Source organism: Dendroctonus ponderosae, unplaced genomic scaffold, assembly GCF_020466585.1.
Source record: "Dendroctonus ponderosae isolate FM_Combo_2020 unplaced genomic scaffold, Dpon_F_20191213v2 Dpon_F_20191213_4, whole genome shotgun sequence".
Taxonomy (NCBI): Eukaryota; Metazoa; Arthropoda; class Insecta; order Coleoptera; family Curculionidae; genus Dendroctonus; species Dendroctonus ponderosae.
The window spans coordinates 10,548,691-10,560,147 of NW_026018611.1; positions in this window are offsets into that span (position 1 = coordinate 10,548,691).

The following is an 11,457-nucleotide window of genomic DNA, read 5'->3' on the forward strand; positions in this document are numbered from 1 at the left end:
AACCGTTAAAGATACAGAGTGGACCAAATGGGGAAAAAGTTGCGCAATCAAGTGCCTATAAATAACCTGTCATCAACTTCTTTGAACTCGGAACTTCGAACAGCAACGGATATACAAGAAAAAAAAGAAAAAAGTGCGTTTTATAAAATCCTTTATATCGTGTTATATTGTGTTTATAAAAGATACAATAACGAAATTTTCAGGGTGGGGGTAAGAAATGAGCGTGAATTTGAAAATGAAGTAAAAAATAGTCTAGGCCCACTATGTTCAATGAGGCCGAAGTCAACTTTTGTTTTTCTTATGGGCGCCATATTGAATTTCTGCATTTTTAAATTCCCCTTTAAATATGCTCTTCAACCATGTATAACATGTTTATTTCGGTCAAGATAAATAATTAAAATTAACAAAATTGAGATTTTATGGTAGTGGGCATTGATATTTCCCTTAATTATTACTTTAAATTATTATTGATCATACATCGAACACTGTAAAAGAGCAAGTAACATTTTAGGATTAAAGTAGGTGTTCAAATAAGCCACCGTTTTGTCGCACGCACAACATACATCGTCTCATTACTGCTTCACAGGATTTTCTCCTTCACAGGAATCCCGTAATATCTGTTTTTTCTACCAAAGTAGCAGCAAAACTTCAATTACATAATAAGAACATTTAAAAGTAGGAGCTGAAGTTGCCATCTTTTTTTAAATAGTGCAAATGTTATATGATTTGTGTACATTTGTTCAATCCAAAATCGATCAATTGTCGGTACAATTTTTTGAAAAAATCTTTAAAATGAAACAGTTAATACGAATAAGTCAATACAACTATTCAAATCACCCAGTGTAACAATCACATTATTCAAATGATGTATTATTGCTTATAACTATAACAATGCAAAATCTCAGTCTAAACACGAAAAGTCAAGGGCAAATTATCGGCGAGGTAATGCAGGATATCCTCAATTCCGCATCAAAAAAACTGTTCTTTTTTGATCTGGTTTTAATTTGTTCATTTTTTAAGCCGACCGACCAACCAACTTAAGGCGGAGATCTTGTTTTTGTTAAAGTGGTTTGACCGTTTTTAGGTGGAGCTCTTCGACAAAAAGAACAAGTGGCGTTTTTCAAGATCCGTTTTCTCAAAGTAATTCTAAGGCAAAATTATATGACAGTAATTTTTTTGTAAGTAATAACACCAATCACGTTTACTCAAATAAAAAAAATGGTTGTTTATTTGATAAAAATTATCCAAACTCTTTACTAGTCCATTTTGGTTCACAGTTTTCAGTAAACAAAGCAATTATTATTAACTGAATTGGCGTTACGAAGTTTTCTAAATATTTCTTTAATTAACAATCCATAAAGAACGATCTAGTCATGGGAAATGGAGAAAATATTTTTTAATTGCTGTATTTATGATAGGATTAGTCAAATATTTTAACGCAGTAAAGAAACGATCCTGTTAGCTTTCTTGGCGCCCTACTTAGATGTGACAAGTCTTAAAAACAAGTTCGTGATCTGAGTAATAAAATCAATAAAAAGTGTAAAGAAGTAATTTTGAAAATTTAGCATTTAGTCACTTTTTAAATGTATATAGAATTTGAATTTAAAATGTCTCTAAGTAGAATATATTCTAGAATGTATTCGAACAGTTTCATTACTATTCTATGTAGGATGACAAAACAGTGTATAAGTGAATCGTGAGTTTTCCCATAAGAAAAGCTATAAAAAATTAATTAAACTATGGATTTTCTATAAGCTGATTCATTGTTGAATCAACTCCCTCTGTATCATCAAACGGGTTTATAAACAGTGTTTTTGAAAATTTGCAATAAATATCTATTAACTCTTTGACATACCTACACTGCTTAATGGGTTTAACACGTAGGATTGGCACTCAGTTTCGCACTGTTTTTTTTAGCACGGTCCAAGAACTTGATGACTGATGATGAAGTTTATATGTTTCATTGGCATTTACTTTTCACCCACCACTCTAAATATATTTTTGAGCAAACTATTAACATAATTTAAAACATAAAACCAACAATTCCCCATAAATTGATACCAGAGCAAAGCCACACCTTGTACAAAAATTATAACGCTTTCAAAAATGAACGAATGTCATATAAACATGGGTTTACGAAATACTAATTAAATAGTTAAAACAGTGTTTTAAAGTTTTATATTTTCCTTCTAAAACGTCCCAAATATACATAAAATAGTAAAGAACAATTTATAAAGTATAATTTCAATTAAACCGTTTACCTGGAAAATTTAGGTACATATACATTTTTGATGATTATAGTCGATTTGATACAAAGTTTAATTTTTTTATTTAATTACGTTAAGTTTTCAAAACATATCTTGAAGCAGTTCAGAGTCGGAAATGTTTTTCTCTAAATAAAACATCGACAGTATGTTGTGGAAAAAAGCAATTCTTGAACAGATTGTGTAGAAAAAAGTATTTTTTTGTCTATAAAAAAATATTTTTCTAGTCGAGTGACTACATTTTTACTTAATGTATTGTCTGGAATTCAAATATATCATGGTTTACATCGGTGTCTGGGATTCCCTCGTCTGCATCTTTTGCCTAGTTAATTCTTCATTGAGCTTAAGATGCAAAGAATAAAATTTCCAACAAACCTTTTGCATACATTTTGGATTAGTTCCAAATAATTTTCATTATTAAACACAGTTGTTCTATTAAAAAATTAAAAACCAGTAAACACGAAAATATCAATTGTCTTTATCTTTGCAGGGTAAAGGTTACATTGCAAATTTCATTCTACCACCTGAAAGTTGCTGTATTTTCGAAACAGTAAAATACCATCTGGAACACCGTGCATCAAAGCTGTACTAATAGCGCATAAATTGTTGCACAATTAATTAAATTGGACTTACTTTACCAAATTCCGTTCTGAAATAGACAATGTAACACACATGCAAAAAATTACGAATGCATAGCTCTAAGACGGTTTAGGTAATGCATCCAATTGCCCCAAGATAGCATTACATAGCAATAGACTCTTAACGATACCACACCTTCGAATTGTAAAATAAAAACTGGTGCTATATTTCAGATAAAGTGCCATATGTGTCCAATGTGAAGTCGTTATGCATTCCATAGGAAAAAATTGGAATTTTATGCAATTGCAGATGAATATTGAACCCTACTTTACTTTACAGACAATGTTAAACACATGAACTGGATGGAGTTTTAAACAATAATTACTAATTAAATTCAAATTTATTTTTGCGCTTCTTTCAGATGCTTGATTCTAATAAAATAAATTAAAATAAATATATGTTGTCTAAACTCTTCTCCGCGTGAAAGTGTAACTGGAATTTGTTTCAAAAGATTTTTTTGGTTAATAAATATTCCATATCCGACGTTAACATATAACGAGGGCGTTATATTTATATGAGATATTTGTCTCCACCTACATGTTTGATTTCAATTAGTTAAAAGCCATTTATTATCGCTATGATTAATGCTAGCTTCGATTGCCATAAACTAATTAATTGTTTATAATAAATATAACAGCAACTTTTTTACATTAAACGCTCAAAGAATTAATGTCGGCGTGAAGAATGTTCAATCATATTGTTTATATGAAATGCCACAGTTTTCTCATTGTAAATTATATTTTATTAGATTTTTTCAATTTTACAATCGGCAAAATCGTGCCTTATAATAAATTATTTTTAACTATATGTTTTGGTGCCTTTTTTATATGCCGAATTCATTCGGTAATCAGTTTTGAAGGGGGGATGCCTGATTTGATTTGAGCAATTCTTGTTTGTGTGAATAAAAATAATCTGTAAAAACGTAGAAGTTGGAAAAAATAATTTAAATATTGCAGTAGATTTTTTATTGAAATAACACTAAAACACTGCAGTATATAATTTTGTTTGCGGTTCACTTATAGACAGTGTCCCAAAATAATTGAGAAAGAACCATTTAGGCGAAAAAACCTATACGTCTGTGAGCTTTGTTCAAAAGAGACGTTAATGCGAAGTAATCAACCATTCATGTCTTATGAACATAGGGACATAAATAATAAAACATATATAAACTGATAAACATTATATCTTATAACATAGACGAAATCCAATGCCGAACTTGAGCTAAATTTTTGATACTCAAAATCGGTTTCCAACTTTAACTTGAATTTTCCAGGGCAACCTTTTATCCACTTGCAATTGATTTCATTGAATTTAAAAGCTTCGTTATCCATCTATCGGCCTATGTTATCGCCAGCTCAATCGAATTATTGGTTAAATTTTTGGTTACATAAAAACATCGACAATTCGATTTTTTTCGATTTCGAAATTTTTTCGATTCACTGGTCTGTCTAAAATCAGAAACTTATAGTTGCTCATAATGGAATAAACGCCATTAACCAAATCTCAGTTCACTCGAGCCACTCAAATTAGATTGTAATTTAGACTGAACCTGAACAACTTTTCACTGACCAAAGCTATCCGTGGAAAACAATCTTCCTTGACTTAAAAAAGTATTTAAAAAGAATCAACAAAGTCCTTAATAATTGTAAGTTTATTATAGAAAAAAGCAGACATATAATGAAATACAACACTTTCAAGGGTAGTAATTACTAATTGTTCTCTTTATTTTGATGATTCGACCAGCAAAACAACAACGTTTGTCGATAGTAATTATACATCAAGCTTAGATCGAGGTCAAAGTTATAAAAAGCTAAAACCGAGTGGAGTATTTAGAGACAGCGTTCTGACAATATTTTACGCGATTATTATTCAAAAATCAAAAGTCTACTTTCACCATTACGGGTCTGAAAACGCAATTTACTCCCGCAAACTTCCCGCAGTCATAAAGATCCGGTATCTGAAAAATTAGTTTTTTAGATTATTTATAATTAACCTCATAAAACGTGTCAACAAAAACACAGCTTTAAGGGTCATTAAACAAAACTAATTACTTCTGACAAGACAAGAGCGCAGTATTTATTATAAGTATTACAGGGTTTATAATGTGGTTTCATAGGTAGTCATAGGTAAACAGTCATAAACGTCTGGTTTAATTTATATCTTGGTTGGTTTAATTGCTCGTTAATATTTTAATTTCTTCGCTTGTGATAGAATAATTACTAAAACATTCTTTTTGTCAGTCTGTTTAACTTTTTTTAAAACACGAAACAAAATTCCATATTAATGGTTTAAAGTAGAAAACATTCTTGGTAAGAGGGAATTATCAGCACAACCTTATCGTAATGTTATTTAGGATGGATTTTTTCTTTATTATTCTTCTGTTTGAAAATGGTCGAAAACTCTGCAGTTATCAGGCCACCTAAACGCGTATTTTGTTTTTTTAGCAACCATTATCACATTTAATTAAATATAAATTCAGAATAAAATATTAACCTTAAAGTTAAAATAGCTCCTTGTACATGAAAGGTGATAAAAAAAAAATCTTTGGAAAATGCCTTAAAACTTGTTTAAATCTTTTAAATTCAAAATTTTTTTTAAAATGTAAAACCGCGAAAGCGTATTGCTAACTAAGCCCAATCGATGCTATTATATATTTTAAATTCATTGGAAACCCAGCTCTTTCGAACAGATTCAGCAATGACAGATTCTTTGCAAATTTGTTCACGTGCTTAATAAAACGGAATATTTAACACTAATTCGAATTCAAACAGCAGGTAATCCTTTGTCGACTTGTGTATTTGATTTTTATTAATTTTGCTAGTTTTATCGACTCTTAAAGATGCCATAAAAAACAGAAACTACCAATAAGACTTGTGGGAAAATGGTCAGCTTAGATGACTAGTATAGTCTGATGTTTAAAAAATGAATATATTGTATATTCTTTGACAATTTCCATTTAAATTTAATAAAAACTCAATGAAGCTGAACGTTAAAATAAGTCCAGAAAAAGTGGTCAAAATGTTTTGACCATTTTCAAAAAACTTTAAAACTTATCATGGAATCATTTAGGAAAAGTAGGATAATTTTTATCTCATTTTGTTTTTCAAATGTGAAAACTAGTTCTTAGTCTTTCACACAAATGGAAATTATTGAATAGTAATTTATATTTTCGAAGTTAATTCTTACATATTCTGTTTGATTACTAACATTTCTATGTGTTGTTTAGTCAACCGACTCGAAAAAACCGTATTTAACTCTTGAAAGTAATTATAAAATCGAATTAAATCAATTTTGAAACCACGATCACTTGCACAACTATAAATATAGTGAGACTTGTGAGGTCCGTCACCCTTTAAGACCACATTTTCAGAAGCAAAAAAACCATCAGCAATCTGTAGAAAGTCTTTCAGATCATTGACCATCGCGGAAGGTGGAGGTCGGCTTTATTACATTTGAAGAAAGTTTCAAGACCTGCGTGATTTTTTCCTGTCAAGGTGTGTTATTATGAAGAAGTGGTTTGTAACTGGTTAACCAAAATGTAAAACGATTGCGTTCCTTGCGACGTACTTTCTCCATTCATTTTATTTACCGTTTTACCAATTAAAATTTTTACCGAAGATAATGGCAAGTGTTTTAGGTGCTTTAACAAAATTGGTTGTAATGGAAATGGATTAAAAATTGGCAAATATAAGTAAGAGTTGGAATTAGCCAAGTTACTTTTAGATAGCGTCAAGACCATAAGTGTGATTTTTAAATATATGTAGACATAATAATGTGGAGCAGTAACGTTTTAATAAAATGTAATATTAAGGAGGGATAAAATTCACTTTTATTCCCGCAAAATGGGACTTGAAAAATTTAAATTACAGCAATTTATTGTAATAAATTTATATTTTACATAGAAAAACATGGAAATTTATTTCAGTTGCCAATGGGCAGCAAAATTCGGATTAGTAGTTAATACACATGTTGTATCCGATGCAAAAACGCCACTAACATTTATTTTTTTCGGTGCCTTTCTGTATTATATCATGTATTAGTAGAGTGCTCAGATGTTAATGTCTCTGGTTAAGTGTCTATTCGACTATTCATAAATGAGTTGCGGTTGGTACCGTTTCCTCATGAAATATTGACTCAACTTTCACTCTTGTGCCTTTATTCCCAATGAGTATTAATGTGCAAAGGTGAATAAAACGTTAGGAACCGATTTCAATACTCCACGGCTTATAACCCCGGAAAACTTTTTGCCCGATACTTTGACTGGTTGTTGCTTGAGCGTTGTTAGAATTTTTCACCTTTTTTCTTAGATCGAAGAAGCTTGACCGATGAATTTTTAACCTTTTGACTCAGTATGCAAGGAAAATTCTATATTACAGCATTTTCAAGTTAATTCCTGTTCGTTTGATCCATACATGCAGCGGTCTATAGACTCTCCTTCTTGGGAAATAGTATTGCAATCGTAGCTGCTTTCTGAATCTCTGTTCGGGATTCTTTCATTAATTTCATCTTAATTATTTTGCAAACTACACCATATTTACTATTTCCTTCTCCACTTATTTCCAAAAGAAAAACTAAAAGAATGCTGAAAACTGAAAGAATATTTTCGAAAATTTTAAATTTTCTGCAGCTCGAAGAATATTTGGCTACTGTTCTTTTGCACTACAAGCAGTTCTATTGAGCTTGCTATCATGTACTTTAATTAATTAAACCTATTATTTGCTTTTATTATAGCATACTACTGAGATAATGTTTCCAGCACCATCAAGGTTTGTTTCGATAATAAATCACCGCTAACTAASATTSCTGCTCAGAGTTTTTAAATTAYAAGATAATTTGCTTAATACATAAAAAGTCARTAAAACATTAGAAAAATATGTCAAGTGCATCATCAAAGAGTATGATTTARTGAAAGTKAAAATTATTTTGTTAGMTTTTTTGGTTATTTGTTTGCTTAGTTTTCGATGAACAATCTAATAATCTCTCACATATGGTTTCATTTAGTACCCCTGTCACGATAAGAGCACGAGTTTGCTGTAAAAACCAGAAGGCTCAKATTCAGAGCTTTCTGGTACTGGCAAATGATATGCRAMTYTTTGGATCACAAAATGGGMGTAACTAATATTTAATTCSAAAAAATTGGAAACATGGGCCGACAATTAGGCAAAATTGTAAAAACCGACGAGAAAAACGACTGATAAATAAGAAAAAWWATATAGATAATAGATTATAAATCGCTAGTCAATGAGTGAATGCCGTAATGTAATGTACTCAGTTAAYCGCAGCAATCTGAACTACTCACAGATAGTATATAAAGTTTCAAACACATATTGATGAAATAAACTGTTATTTTTTCTAGGCTGATGACGCCTTGAAAGTTGATGAATGTGGATCGCTAACGAAAATGTGTTTGCAGATCAAAAAATAAACACCAGTTCCATCAATCAATGTGTTTCAAATATATGAGTGATTGAAACTTTACCTTCAAAGACACCAGAAACATTAAAACCTTACGTTTTTATTGCTGTTTCTTTATGTGGGAAATTTGAATTCTGCAATTTCCGTGTGTACTTTTTAAGTATAGTTTCACATAATTATTATTATTAGAAAATCTTGTTAACCTTAAAAGGTACGTCCGTTAAATTAGGGCAAAGTTGTGGATTTTGCTGCAGTACAAAGTACAAATTGGAAAGTTCCTACTACTTTTAGCAAAAACCACATATTTGCACAACAACTTTAGAGTTTATTTGAAGAGCTATTTTAAAATAATTGTCACATTATGAGGGAAACTTTAAATTTAAATTAAATGTTTTATTTAATAGATCGTTTTTGGCCGATTATCATCAACTTCATTTTCTTGTACAGATATTTGATATTGGTTTATGAGTTTTAAGAACACCGAATGTGACGTTACAATTAATTTTTTGGGACATTGGCCGTGTTTCCGCATTATCAGATTTATCATTCGATTATCAAATTCTGTAGGTTCGAAACTAATTTAAAAATATGCGTAGTTAGGAAAAGTTTTACAGTACATTGCTTAATGGCACTTTAAAAAAATTAATAGCATAAAGGGAAATTCGATGTGTTTTATTCACGAGTCTGAAATAATTACCTAAGTATTTTTGTACTAAATGAAATAAAAGCAAATTTGTTGTACTTTTTAAAATTTATGTGGGGTGCATAATAGGGAGTCCGCGGTAATTAAGCATTCGTATTCAAATTGCATTTCCCGACGTAGGTAAATAGTTGGTGAATTGAAAGAGCAGTTTATAAAATGCCTCAAAAAATGGACTTTTGATTATTGTTTTAAATTAAGTACTTTATTACATACATAAATCGATACATAGTTGTAAACCAAACGTGTTGTTGGTGAAATTTAGTGCAAAACTCTATTTCCAATAAAAAGTTTCATTATGTGACTAAACTCCAAATCTTGTCGTTTGTTCTAAAAATTAATTTTGAAATATCGCCCTTCACAATTTCTATAAAAATTTGGTAAATCTTTGAACGCAATCAAAAGATTGCTAAATATTGGAACGGCGAATATAAGAAAACATATGCTTTACAGTCACACTACTTCCCACCAGACTTCTCACACTTAATATCTTTCTTGCAGTTGAAAATATACAAAATCGGAAAGACCCGCCAATTTTATTTGTAAGGGGGATACTTTAAATGAAGATTTTTAGCCTCCTTGTTTCAACCCCTTAGGACGGTAGATGTCACCCTTAAGAATCTTAAATGGGTACGCACTTATCACACAATCTTATTAAATTGTTCAAAGTTGTCCAGTTTGCTGTAAATAATAATAAAGTCTGTTTCCAAACTTCTTCCTAACTTTTCGGCACACTTTATCGGGAATTGACCGGCATTCTGCTGCAATTCGCCTTTCAAGATCATGAATATCAGGAGGTTGTGTTTTATAAGCAATGGACTTAAGATGTCCCCAAAGAAAGAAGTCTAAGRGTGTTCAATCCGGTGATCTTGGAGGYCATTCAAATGGTCCCCTTGTGCCAATCGAGCTATCCGAGAATATCTTATCGACCTTMGGRATGGTTCGAAAAAAGACTTTATTATTGTTTAAATAATGAAATTTTTCAACTTTTAAACTACCGTTTTGTTCAGCATCAAAATGCGAAACTTTACCTTCATTTGACGGATTTCGTACCTCTTACGGCTTAAGAGATCCCAATGCTAATAACTTATCTTAATCTGCAGCTACATAGTTAGAACAACATTTTGCCGGATAAAAATCCATTCAGATGTTATTCTATTAACCACATAAAATATCAAGTCTACTTTAAAACGAAAAAAATTACAATTGCTCAATTTAACAATTGAAACTTCCGACTTTGCACTTTGTTGATTGTGAACTATTAATCATGAAAATTTAATATTGAAAAGCACACGTTTCTAATAGCTATAACTTTCTAATATGGCCATTTTGATCAATCGTATCTTCAATCAACCTAACAAATATGAGGATATTAAGCAGTTAATATTAATATGTTCTATTAATTCAGGATTTATCGAGACAAAATGGTACGAACCATGTAAATTTGCAAAGTGAATAATGTGAAATGGACAAAGTCAGCAGGCGATGGTAAAACCCACAGACCACCAGAACGCCTCTTTAAAAGATAATTGTTTAGCAGAACATTAATCTGTGAAGAGGTCACCGACCAGAATAACTGTAAACAAAACCGAAACTATTGGTTGAGATGAATTGTTAAAAATGTATCTGCAGGAATTCAGAACACATTGGATTCAGCCGAGATCCTACTGATTTGAAAATGCTAGTAATACATCCTGCTTGAAGAAGCTACCGTATTACTTATGTTAATTCTAGATCCAAATGAAGTCCAAATGGAATCCAATTAATCAGTCTGATTTTTGTGAGCCGACCATTATATAATCGGCTTTCCAACTTGACATCCGCAAAATGAAAAATTCAAATACGCATAAATAACCGATAAAATGGATAAACGGAGATCATCTTCGGACCAGAAGGTCGGACAGCGACCTTGCGAACGGTCGAATTCACGGCGCCAATCAGTTGTTTTACCAGTAGATGTTGGGCGCCAAGAAGATCACTGAAGTTGTTGTCAATTTGATGTTATTTCCACATTCCTTTTTGGATGGGAATTCCAGATCGCTATATAAAAGCTTATCGAAAAGGATGTCGCATCTAGAATTATCAATAAAATATGTATTTGGAAAATATCGCAATAAACTTACTGAAAACAGGTAATTTCAAAACTTTCAGATCCGTGATCGTTTACTGTTCTTGTCATAATAAAACAAGTTGTAAACTAAATATTTTAATAGTTTCTACAAGGCTTTTTTGGTTTATTATTAAATTTGCGTGCAGTTGGAGTCGTAAAAGTACTTAGTAATTATAGGATATTTATTGCTTTTTTTAACTGGATTGAATGAAATCAGACTAAAACCAGAAAATTGTTCAACATTTACTCAACATGGTCGTAAATTAGTCAAGCTTCAAAGGCACATAAAACAACATCTGCATATTAATACGACATAGTTTTTTTACTCG